The sequence below is a fragment of the Loxodonta africana genome, unplaced genomic scaffold (assembly GCF_030014295.1).
Source record: "Loxodonta africana isolate mLoxAfr1 unplaced genomic scaffold, mLoxAfr1.hap2 scaffold_32, whole genome shotgun sequence".
NCBI lineage: Eukaryota > Metazoa > Chordata > Mammalia > Proboscidea > Elephantidae > Loxodonta > Loxodonta africana.
In genome coordinates this window covers 640,034-653,162 of record NW_026975036.1, presented here as the reverse complement: position 1 = coordinate 653,162, position 13,129 = coordinate 640,034, and the positions used below count along the sequence as shown (strand labels likewise).

The following is a 13,129-nucleotide window of genomic DNA, read 5'->3' as shown; positions in this document are numbered from 1 at the left end:
CTGGAATCACACACTCAGATTCTAGGTGCCATAGAGAATATTGCTGAAGACCAGTCACGAAAAGGAGACACCAGAACAGAAGCTTAAAACATCGCCAACAAAATGTAAACACAGCCCATATATTTATGTTTGTTATGTATAATAATATATAGCATCATTTTCATTTGACGAGTCAATTCTCCAAGATTCAGAAGTAAATTTATAGACATGCATGGATCTCTACCAGCTATTAACAAGATATTTACATAAGAGAATATTTTGAAAACACAATAAAATAAATACTGCCAAATACTGATTATCAAGCAGTTTATTGTTGCAGAAGCATTAAAAGAAACAAGTAAATGACAGAAATGCTCCAGAAGTATTGAGTGCCAGGGATCAATTTCACACAACCATCCTCACTGACACACCTGAATCTTGCATGAAATGAAGGGTGAAGATGTATGAAGTTCCTTCTGATATTTTTTCCCTTCTTAATGTGAATATAACTGATGAAGAATTCCTGAAGGTACCCAATAAACCAGCACAGGCTTATCCTGACAAGGAAACCCTGGTGGCACAGTGGGTAAGTGCTACGACTGCTAACCAAGAGGACGGCAGTTCAAATCCACCAGGCGCTCCTTGGAAACTCTATCGGGCAGTTCTACTCTGTCCTATAGGGGCGGGATGAGTCAGAATCGACTCGACAGCAGTGGGTTTGGTTTTTATCCTGATGACTTAAGACAAACCTTTATGGAGAAGTGCTACAATTTCATTCTTACCTTAGAATTAAGTTTAGAGATTCAAGACAAATTTTACTCATGTAGGCGTGTAAACCAAAAAACCAAACCCATTACTGGTGAATTGATTTCAACACATAGCAGCGCTATAGGACAGAGTAGAATTGCCCCCATAGGGTTTCCATGGAGCAGCTAATGTATTCGAACTGCCAAGCTTTTGGTTAGCAGCTGAGTTCTTAACCACTGCACCACCAGTGCTCCAAATATACTCTGGCCCAGTAGTTCAAATGCAACAGCCGCTCCTTGAAAACCCTATGAGGCAGTTCTACTCTGACCATTATGCATCAGAATGGACTCCAACCCAACAGGTTTGTTCTGCCTACTGCCTCATCCCTATTTCATTTTCTCAGAGATAAGTTTCTGTGATAGTGTCAGATTCAGGAATGTGATGAAAAATGTCTCTTGTAGGGGTGGGGCCAAGATGGCAGAATAGTCAGATGCTTTGTGTAGCCCCTCTTATAACAAAGACCCAGAGAAGTAAATCGATTATATATGACAATCTAGGAGCCCTGAACATCAAAGGTGAAGTTACAGAATTGGACTTAGTGGCAGGGGGAGGGGGATATGGTTCAGAAGCAGTGAGAGGTTGACAGATCTGACCCGGCAGAAACCAGCACCCTGCAGGCTGGATTGGATGGCATGTGCGGTGACGCAAGCAGTGACGCTCGGGACATGTTTTTCACATCAGAAGAGACCGAGTGGTAGAAAGTCTACACAACCCTCCAGAACCAGTGAAAAGCAGTGCCAAGTTGGCAAAAGATAAGTACATGCATTTAAAATGCCACACAAATCAAAAATCATCCCCTTTGGGCAGAACATCTCTCCCATTTCCCTGCTTCCTCCCTCTCTGTTTTCAGTCTTAGACCAGCTTCGGCTATTTCTGGGTCCCCTGGGCCAGAAGTAGGAACTATCACATGCCCTGGAGCAGGAAGAAACAACAAAAAATAATCTGCCAGTTTCCCTAAGCCAGGAACTCAGGGAAGGCACAGACATAAGGGGTCCAAGGACTCTGAGTGCCTTTCACCCTTGCATAGACCTGTGTGGGCCCATTTCAACAGCGTAGGCCCTCATTAGCACACTACAACAGGGTATATACCTGAAGCCTATTTTCAACTGTATCAGCTATAAAGTGGAGTGGCAGGTTCGTGATATTTGACAACGTTCTGCCAATTAAGCAGGGTCCTCACCTACCCACATCAGTGACCTGAGGGTTGGTGGCTCCACCCACGTCACCTAGCCACCCAATTCAGGAGTCCAAGAATAAGTGGTGAATCCCAGTCCTTACAACCAACAGCATTGGGTGCCCATGGTCTGGCTGCAAAACCCACCCACCTATGTGCTCTAGGGAACAGGGACATGCTTTCCTCCCAGACACTCAGGGGCAGTCATTCCCCCCACAGTAGCCAGACACCTGTACCTACACCAATCAACCCTGTCTATGCAGGACCGTAGGTGAGAGCCTACACCACACACTTGGTGACCGACTACATGGACAACTGAGCTGAATCCATACAAGAAAAGTAAAAGAGCTCCTAGGCTCACATACCTATTAACAGCTCTGATCACCTGGTGACAGAATGTAAGAGCTTCAAGGGTGCCAATAATCAAACTAGCTCAACCAAGCAGCCTATTTGGGCATATTAAAATAAAACAAGAAGCTAGGACACAATACAACAACAACAACAACAAAAACCAAACCCAGTGCCATCAAGTAGATTCCGACTCAGTAAGCAAACATAAAATAAATGAATATAATAACTTATTGATGGCTCAGAGACAAGTGTAAATATCAAATAACATAAAGAGGCAGACCATGATGGATTCAGGAAGCTCCCAAAACAACAAATCAAGAAATCTTCCAAATGAAGAAAAATTCCAGGAATTACTGGAGGTAGAATTTAAAAGATTAATAGACCAAGCCCTTCAAGAGATCCAGGAGGAGATCAGGCAAAACGAAGAACAAACCAAGGAACACACAGATAAAACAAAAGAGAAACTTAAGAAGGTTATACAAGAGTATAATGACAAATGTAACAGGCTGCAAGAATCCATAGAAAGATAGCAAGCAAATCCAAAAGAGTAACAATAAAATTTCAGAATTAGACAACCCAATAGAAAATGAGAGGAGCAGAATTGAGGCACTGGAAGTCAGAATTAGTGAGACTGAAGATAAAGCTCTTGACGCCAACTTATTTGAGGAAAAATCAGATAAAGTAATTTTTTAAAATTGAAGAAACTCTAAGAATTATGCGGGACTCTATCAAGAGTGATTGGAACACCAGAATCGGGGTGGGGGGTGGAGGATAACAGAAAACACAGTGAGAATTGTTGAAGACTTCCTGGCTAAAATCTTCACTGATCTTGTGAAAGATAAGAAGATATCTACCCAAGATGCTTACTGAACCCCACGCAAGGTAGATGCCAAGATAAAGTCACCAGGGCATATTATAATCTTGCTTGCCAAAACCAAATATAAAGAGAGAATTTTAAGAGTAGCTAGGGATAAACAAAAAGTCACCTATAAAGAAGGGTCAGTAAGACTAAGCTCGGACTACTCAGCAGAAACCATGCAGGCAAGAAGGACATATACAAAGCCCTGAAGGAAAAAAAAAAAATTGCCTGCCAAAAACTATATATCCAGCAAAACTGTCTCTCAAATATGATGGTGAAATTAGGACATTTCCAGATAAGCAGAAGTTTAGGGAATTTTTAAAAACCTAACCAATATGACAAGAAATAATAAAGGGAGTTCTCCAGTTAGGAAATCAATAACATCAGCTAACAACCCAAGACTAGAACACGGGACAGAACAACCAGATATCAACCCATGTAGCGATGTCACAAATAAATCAAAGCTAAAACACTGAAAATGTAGAAACAGAGACATCGATCTGTAAAAGATGACAACATTAAGACAAAAAAGAGGGACTAAATAATGTAGTCATAGATCTTTCATATGGAGAGGAAGTCAAGACGATATAAAGAAATAAAAGATTGGTTTAAATTTAGAAAAACAGAGGTAAATGTTAAGGTAACCCAAAGGAAACTAACAATCCTACACATTAAAAAAAAAAAAAAGGAAAACATAAATTTTCGGCAAATACAAAAGCAACAACAAGGAAAAAGATGAAAGACTAAAAAGAAAAATGATTCAGCACAGAAAAAATTAATTAGCAGTAAATACAAAGGCAACAAAAATGAAGAGGATGGAAAGAAAATGCACAAAGAACAACGACTCAACAGAGAAAATTAAGTGGAATAAGGAAAATGTCAACAAGACATACACAAAAAAAGACGAAAATGACAGCACTAAACTCATAACTATGAATAATTACGATAAATGTAAATGGTTTAATTGCACCAATAAGGAGACAGAGAGTAGCAGAATGGATGAAAAAACATGATCCGTCTGTATGCAGACTGCAAGAGACACACCATAGACTCAAAGACATAAACTAAATCTCAAAGAATGGAAATATATATATATATATATATATATATATATATATATATATATATCAAGCAGACAACAATAAAAAATAAGAGTGGCAATATTAATCTCTGATAAAACAGGCTTTAAAGTAAAATCCGCCACAAAGGAAAAGGAAATACACTATATAATGATTAAAGGGTCAATATACCAGGAAGACAAAATCATAATAAATACTTACATACCCAATGACAGGGCTCCAAAACACATAAAACAAACTCAAACAGCATTGAAAAGAGAAATAGCTCCACAATAATAGTAGAAGACTTCAACATACCACTTCTGATGACAGACAGGATATCCACAAAGAAGCTCAATAAAGACACGGAAGATCTAAATACCACAATCAGCCAACTTGATCTCATAGACTTAAACACAACACTTCACCCAACGGTAGTCAAGTAAACTTTCTTTTCTAACGCTCATGGAGCATTCTTGAGAACAGACCACGTATTAGGCCACAAAGCAAGCATTAACAGAATCCAAGACATCAAAATATTACACAGCTTGTTTCCTGACCATAAAGCCATAAAAGTCAAAATGCTGTCGTTATCATACATTTTAATTTCTTACATATTTTAGACCCAATAAAGTCTATTCTTATTATGTTATGCAGTCAGTAATCCTCTATTTTTACCCATTTCATTAACTTTCATTCCTTCTTGCATCTTAAGCCTTTCACCTTATTTTCTTTCTGCTTGAAGAATACCTTTGGAATTTTCTTTAATGTGGGCATGCTGATGTTAACTTATCTAGGTTTTGTTTATCTGAAAACAAAAGGTCTTTGCTCATTCATGAAGGATGTTTTTCCTCAGCATAGAGTTCTGGGTTGCCATGGATTTTCTCTCTATAATTTAAATATATCATCTTATTGTCTTAGGGTTTTCACTATTTCTGTACAGAAGTCATCGGTCAGTTTTTTTGTTTGTCCTTTAAAGATAATCTCTTCCATTCTTTAGTAGTGTTCAATTATTTGCTTTTTGTGGGGTTTTTTGTCTTTAGCTTCAGCAGTCCTACTATGAATTTCTTTGTATTTACCCTACATGGGTCTTATAAGGAAACCCTGGTGGCGTAGTGGTTAAGCGTTATGGCTGCTAAGCAAAAGGTCAGCAGTTCGAATCCGCCAGGCGCTCCTTGGAAACTCTACGGGGCAGTTCTACTCGGTCCTATAGGGTCGCTTTGAGTCGGAATCGACTCGACGGCAGTGGCTTTGTTCTTCTTTTTTTTTTTGGTTTGGGTTTTGTAAGTCTTCTAGAATCTGTGACTTGATATCTTTAATCATTTGAGGAAAATTCTCAGCCATAATCTCAGTTTTTCTGCCTCATTCTTTTTCTTCCTTCTTAAAGTATCTTATGCTAGATATTCTCATTGTATTCTCTGTATCTTATTCCTTTTTATATTATATATATTTTTCCTTTTGTCTATGCCTCTATTTTCTTCCAACATGTCTTCCAGTTCACTAAATCTCTCTTCAGCATTTTTAATCTGCTGTTATATACATACATTAAGATTTTAACTTCAGCTATAGTTTTCAGTTGACTTTCTAAGTTGATCTTTTTTGTAGTTTCTAGTTTATTGCCAAATTTCTAAGTCTGCCTTTATTTCTTTGAACATAATAGAGTTATTTCAGTGTCTTTGTCTGATAGCTCCAATATCTAGTTTTTCTGTGGATCTCATTCTGTTATTTGTTGTTTCTACAGGTTTCACTCTTTTCTTTCTTTTTTAAAAAAATTGTTGATTATATTAGGGAGGCGAGGCCAAGACGGCAGAGTAGTGACATGCTGCCAGTGATCCCTCTTACAAAAAAGACCCGAAAAAACAAGTGAAGTGATTATATTTATGACAAGCTAGGAGCCCTGAACATCAAAGGCAAAGTTAGAAAACGGACTCAACGGCAGGGGGAGGGAGAGACTATTTGGAAGTGGAGAGGAGTTACTGGACCTGAATAGCCAGGAACCCTCAGGCACCATTCCCTGGAGCGACTGCAGTGGGGTTGGCAGTAGCGTTCCAGAGGCGTTTAGCTCAGGGAAAGACAGCAAGTTGCACAGACTACTCACACCTCCAGAACAAGAGAAGAATGGCACTCTCGGCAAAAGCTAATTACTTGTGTTTATTTTACCACTCCCCCAACCCCCAAGCTGGCTTCAGTGGCTGTGAACTTCCCTGGGCCTGAGATAGGCCCCGGTAGCAGTCTGAGCCATTCTTCCGTCCTTGAAGAAGGTATAAGTTCACAACTGGGGGAAAGATAATCTGCCAGCTCAATTAAGCTGGGGAGCTCAGGACAGAAGTAGCTCTTGTTCAGGCACAAACGGTCCATGGGCTTTGAATACCTTTCACCCCAGCATGGACCTGTGTGGGCCCATTTCAGGAGAATAGGCCCTTGTTGCCAGACTGCAATGGTTTCAGCTGGACGGTGGAAAGATGGGTGTTTGATGTTTGACACGGCTTTGCCTATTAAACAGGGTCTTCACCTACCCACATCAGGGGCCTAAGGACTGGTAGCTCCACCCACAATACCTAGCCACCTGTGACAGGGCTCCAAGGCTAAGTAGTACTGCCCAGAACTTACAACCAAAAGCATTGGGTACCCATCGCCCTTCTGCAGAACCCACCTGTGTGCTCTAAAGAACAGCTATGCACTTTCCTCACAGACACTCAGAGGACAGCTGTCAGACCCCTGCCTTGATCAGAGTCTGACCCCCTACTGCAGCCAGATACTTCTGCCTACACCAATAACCCCTGCCCCTCTAAGACTGTAGGACAGAGCCTGTACCACACACTTTATGACCAACTACCTGGGCACCTGAGTTGAATCCATACAAGAAAATAAATGAACTCCTAGGCTCATATACCTGGTAACAGTGCTAGCCATCTGGTGATAGTACATTAGAGCTTCAAAGGTGAAAATAATCAACCTAATGCACTCAAGCAGCTTATTTGGGTATACTAAAACTAAACAAAGCAAGAAGCTAGGATACAAAAAGCAAGCATAAAATAAACTAATACAATAACTTATAGATTGCTCAGAGACAACAGTCAATATCAAATCACATAAAGAGGCAGACACGGGGGCAGGACCAAGATGGCTGACTAGGTAGAAGCTTCCGCTTATCCCTCTTGAAACAAACACTCAAAAAAACAAGTGAATCAATTACATAAAGGACAATCTACAAACCCTGACCATCAAACACAGAACTGAGGAGTTGACCTGAGTGACAGGGGAGTGAAAAGCCACACTGCAGCAGGGACCGCTTCCGGAGCCAGTGTCCCACGCCACAGCCTTGAGCCCTCGCGGTTTCCTGGTGCCAGAGTGGTGGGGCTGATTGTGGCTTACTGAGACAGGGAAACACGGATGTAGGCCTAACCCTCAGGACCAACCTCGGAGGGGACCCAGGCAGCACACGCAGGCTCCACACAGATGCGGCTGGCACGGAAATGAAAAACCACGGGGAAGCAGCGACTGGTTTTGGAGCCTGGAGTGCAGAGTCCCAGAAAGGAAATCTTGGGGCTGGGCGTTGGACTAAGTGTGGGGGAGCTGATTGCGTCTTCCTGAGACAGTGTGAGCATGGACGCAACCCTAACTCTCTGGGACAGTCTCAGCAGGGATCCAGCCAGCACACGCAAACTACACAACTCTCTGGAAAATCAGAAAAAACAGTTCTCACCAAACAACATAAGTAACTTTGTATATTTTGCCAGGCTACTCTCTTCTATATATCTGATTCCACCCCTCGTTGCCCCAGCCAGCTTCATTAAGACTGGAATTCCCTGTGCCAGAGAGTGAAGTGCACTGCTCGATTTTTTTTTCTTCTTTCTTTTCTAACCCATTCTCCTGGCCTGAGAAAAGCACCATTTAACAATCAAAGAAAAAATCCTTCCCTGACTTCCCTAAACTGCAATTAACAATACAGAGTCAGCTCCATCCAGGCATTAAGAGACCCATAGTCTTTGGCTTTCACCCTACAGGTAACTAGGTGGCTATTATAATGCAAAGGCAATTCTGATAGAGATCTCACCATAATTGTTTTAGCTCAGCAGTGGAAAGGCAAGTTTTGGAGGTCAGATACCTCTCTACCTATTAAACAGAGCCCTCACTGGTCCACACCAGCGAAAAGAGGGCTGAGACTCCACCCACACCACCTAGCCACCTGCTAGAGGGGTCTGAGAATAGTGACGTCTACCCAAGCATTGGGTGCCTAAGATACAGCTGCAGAGCTCACCCACCAGAGCGCTCTAGAGAATAGAGCCACACCTACCTCACTGACACTTGAAGGAAGGCTGTCAGCATCCTGCCCTCCTTGAAATGTGACCCCCTGCCACTAATAGAAACTGGCACATACAACCATCACCACTACTCCTCTAAGATAATAGGTGAGAGCCTACACCACACACTAGGTGACCAGCTATCAGGACACCTGAGCTGATTCTATTCAAGAATAGTGAATGGGCTCATACACTTATATACCTGGTAACAGCTCAGGCAAGCTGGTAATAGGACATAAGTGATTCAAAAGCTACAGCAATCACGATACCACAATCTAGTAGCCCATCTGGGTGTATTGTAAAAAACAAACCAAGAAGATAAGACTCAGTGAGGAAATATAAAAGAAAATATTACAATAGCTTATAGATGGCTCAGAGACAGCAGTCAACATCAAATCACATGAAGAAGCAGACCATGATTGCTTCTACAAACCCCCAAATCAAAGAATCAAAATCATTCCCGGATGTAGATACATTCCTAGAATTGCCAAATGTAGAATATAAAAAAATTGTATACAGAATGCTTCAAGACATCAGGAATGACCTCACAAATGAAATAAGGCAATCTACAGAAAAAGCCAAGGTATACACGGATAAAGCAGTTGAAGAAATCCAAAAGATTATTCAAGAACATAGTGAAAAAATTAATAAGCTGTAAGAATCCATAGAGAGATAGCATTCAGAAATCCAAAATATTAACAATAAAGTCACAGAATCAGACAACTCAATAGGAAGTCAGAGGAGCAGAATAGAGGAACTGGAATACAGAGTGGGGGAGCTGGAGGATAAGGCAACTGACACAAATATAGTTGAAGAAAAATCAAATAGAATTTAAAACTATGAAGAAACCCTAAGAATCATGGGGGACTCTATCAAGAATAACTTGCGTGTGATTGGAGTTCCGGAGGAGGGAGGGATAACAGAAAATACAGAGAGAATAGTGGAAGATCTGATGGCAGAAAAATTCCCTGGCATTGTGAAAGATGAAAAGATATCTACCCAAGATGCTCATCGAACCTCATACAAGATAGATCCCAAAAGAAAATCACCAAGACATATCATCAAACCTGTCAAAACCAAAGATAAAGAGAAAATTTTAACAGCACCCAAGCATAAACGAAAAGTTACCTACAAAGGAGAATCAGTAAGTTTGCACTACTCGGCAGAAACCATGCAGCCAAGAAGGCAATGGGATGACATATATAGAGCACTCAAAGAGGAAAAACTGTCAGCCAAGAATCATACATCCAGCAAAACTCTAAAACATGAAGGTGAAATTAAGATATTTACAGATAAACACAAGCTTAGAGAATTTGCAAAAAACGAACCAAAACTGCAAGAATTACTAAAGGAAATTCTTTGGTCAGAAAATCAATATCAGATACCAACACAAGGTCACAGAACAAAACATCCTAATATCAACTCAGATAGGGAAATCACGAAAACAAAATAAGATTAATTAAAAAAAAATTACTCAAAACAGGGAATCATTGATGTCATTATGTAAAAGATTACAACAGTCAAAAAAGAGGGACTAAATACAGGAGGCATAGATCTTATATATGCAGAGGAAACCAAGGTGATATAGGGTGAAACAAGTTAGGTTTTTACTTAGTCAAACTGGGGTAAATATTAAGGTAACCACAATGAGGTCTAACATTTCCATACTTCAAAATAAAAACCAAGATAAACATAACGACTCAGCAAAATAAATTCAACTACTATAAAAAGGAGGAACACACATTATACAAAGAAAACTCAACACAAAAAAGTAAATGGAAAAATGAAATTGTCAAAAACAGGCATCAAAATGACAGCACTAAACTCATACTTATCTAAAATTACACTTAATGTAAATGGACTAAATTCACCAATAAAGAGACAGAAAGTTGCAGACTGGATAAAAAAACACGATCAGTCTGTATGCTGCATAAAAGAGACACACCTTAGACTTAGAGACACAAATAAACTAAAACTGAAAGGATGGATAAAAATATATCAAGCAAACAACAATCAAAAAAGAGCAGGACAGGCAAAATTAATTTCCAACAAAATAGACTTTAAAGTTAAATCCACCACAAAGGATAAAGAAGGACACTACATAATGATTAAAGGGACAATTTACCAGGAAGATACAATCATACTAAATATTTATGCACCCAATGATAGAGCTGCAACATTCATAAAACAAACGTTAACAGAATTAAAAAGTGAGATAGACACCTCCACAATTATGGTAGGAGACTTCAACACAACACTCTCGGTGAAGGGTAGGAAATGCAGTCAGAAGCTCAATAGAGACACAGAAGATCTAATTGTTACAATTAAACAACTTCACTTCATAGACTTATACAGAACACTCCACCCAACAGCTGCAAACTATAATTTCTTTTCTAGTGCACATGAAACATTCTCTAGAATAGATCACATATTAGGTAATAAAACAAGCCTTTGCAGAATGCAAAACACTGAAATATTACAAAACTTCTTCTCTGAACAAAAGACCGTAAAAGTAAAAATCAATAACAGAAAAACCAGGGAAAAGAAATCAAATGCTTGGAAACTGCACAATACCCTGCTCAAAAAAGACTGGGTTATGGAAGACCTTAAGGAGGGAATAAAGAAATTCACAGAATTCAACGAGACTGAAAACGCTTCCTATGAAAACCTTTGGGACACGGTGAAAGCAGTGCCCAGAGGTCAATTTATATCAATAAAGGCACACATATTAAAGAAGAGCCAAAATGAAAGAACTGTCCCTACAACTTGAACAAACAGAAAGAGAGCAACAAAAGAAACTGTCAGGCACCAGAAAAAAGCAAAAAATAAAAAGTACAGCAAAATTAAATGAATTAGAGAACAGAAAAACAATTGAAAGAGTTAACAAGGCCAAAAACTGCTTCTTTGAAAAAATTAACAAAATTGATAAACCACTGGTCAGACTGACTAAAGAAATACAGGAAAAGAAACCAATAACCCAAATAAGAAATGGGATGGGCCATATCACAACAGATCCAACTGAAATTAAAACAATCATATCAAATTACTACAAAAAATTGTACTCTAGCAAATTTGAAAACCTAGAAAAAATGGATGAATTCCTAGAAAAACACTACCTACCTAAACTAACACACACTGAAGTAGAACAACTAAATAGACTGATAACAAAAAAAGAGATTGAAAAGGTAATCAAAACACTCCCAACAAAAAAAAGCTCTGGCCCTGACGGCTTCACTGCAAAGTTCTACCAAACTTTCAGGGAAGACTTAACCACTACTACCGAAGGTATTTCAAAGCATGGAAAAGGACGGAATACTACCTAACTCCTTCTATGAAGCCAGCATAACCCTGATACCAAAACCAGCTAAAGACAACACAAAAAAAGAAAATTACAGACCTATATCCCTCATGAACATAGATGCAAAAATCCTCAACAAAATTCTAGCCAATAGAATTCAACAACATATCAAAAAAATAATCCACCATCACCAAGTGGGATTTATACCAGGTATGCAAGGTTGGTTCAATATTAGAAAAACAATTAATGTAATTCACCACATTAAAAAAAGACAAGAACCACATCATTTTATCAATTGATACAGAAAGGGCATTTGACAAAGTCCAACACCCACTCACGACAAAAACTCTCAGCAAAATAGGAATAGAAGGAAAATTCCTCAACATAATAAAGGGTATTAATACAAAGCCAATACCCAACATCATCCTAAATGGAGAGAGCCTGAAAGCATTTCTCTTGAGAAGGGGAAACAGACAAGGATCCCCTTTAACACCGCTCTTATTCAACATTATGCTAGAGGTCTTAGCCAGAGCAACTGGGCCAGACAAAGAAATAAAGGGCATCCAGATTGGTAAGGAAAAAGTAAAATTATCTCTATTTTCCAACGACATTATCTTATACACAGAAAACTCTAAGGAATCCTCAAGAAAACTATTAAAACTAATAGAAGGGTTCAGCAGAGTTTCAGGTTACAGTATAAACGTACAAAATCAGTTGATTCCTCTATATCAACAAAAAGAACATTGAAGAGGAAATCATCAAATGAATACCATTCAGAGCGGCCCCCAAGAAGATAAAATACTTAGGAATAAACCTCACCAAAAACTAAAAGCGCTATACCAAGAAAACTACAAGGTACTACTGCAAAAAAACAAAAGGGACCTACGTAATTGGAAAAACATACCTTGCTCATGGATAGGAAGACAACATTGTAAAATTGTCCATTCTACTAAAAGCCATCTATAGATACAATGCACTTCCGATCCAAATTCCAATGACATTTTTTAAAAAGATGGAGAAACAAATCACCAACTTCATATGGAAGGGAAAGAAGTCGCAGATAAGTAAAGCATTACTTAAAAAGAACAAAGTGGGAGGACTCACTCTGCCTGATATTAGAACCAATTATACCGCCACAGTAGTCAAAACAGCCTGGTACTGGTACAACAACAGACACGTAGACCAATGGAACAGAACTGAGAATCCAGATATAAATCCATCCACATATGAGCAGCTGATATTTGACAAAGGCCCAGTGTCAGTTAATTGGGGAAAAGATAGTCTTTTTAACAAAAGGTG

General features: G+C 39.3%; 1 long non-coding RNA gene across 2 annotated transcripts in view; it reads right to left on the bottom strand.

The window, feature by feature from the left end:
• The window catches only part of LOC135229505 (uncharacterized), a 598,703-nt gene that overhangs the window by 35,929 nt on the left and 549,645 nt on the right, over positions 1–13,129 (bottom strand). Inside the window, exon 6 of one of the 2 annotated variants that reach the window (XR_010320188.1) lies at positions 1,623–1,698. The exons of the other annotated variant lie outside the window; for it this stretch is intronic. This is a non-coding gene — a long non-coding RNA (uncharacterized LOC135229505). Of the gene's footprint in view, positions 1–1,622; positions 1,699–13,129 lie in introns of those variants that run through there. 2 annotated transcript variants of the gene reach the window in all.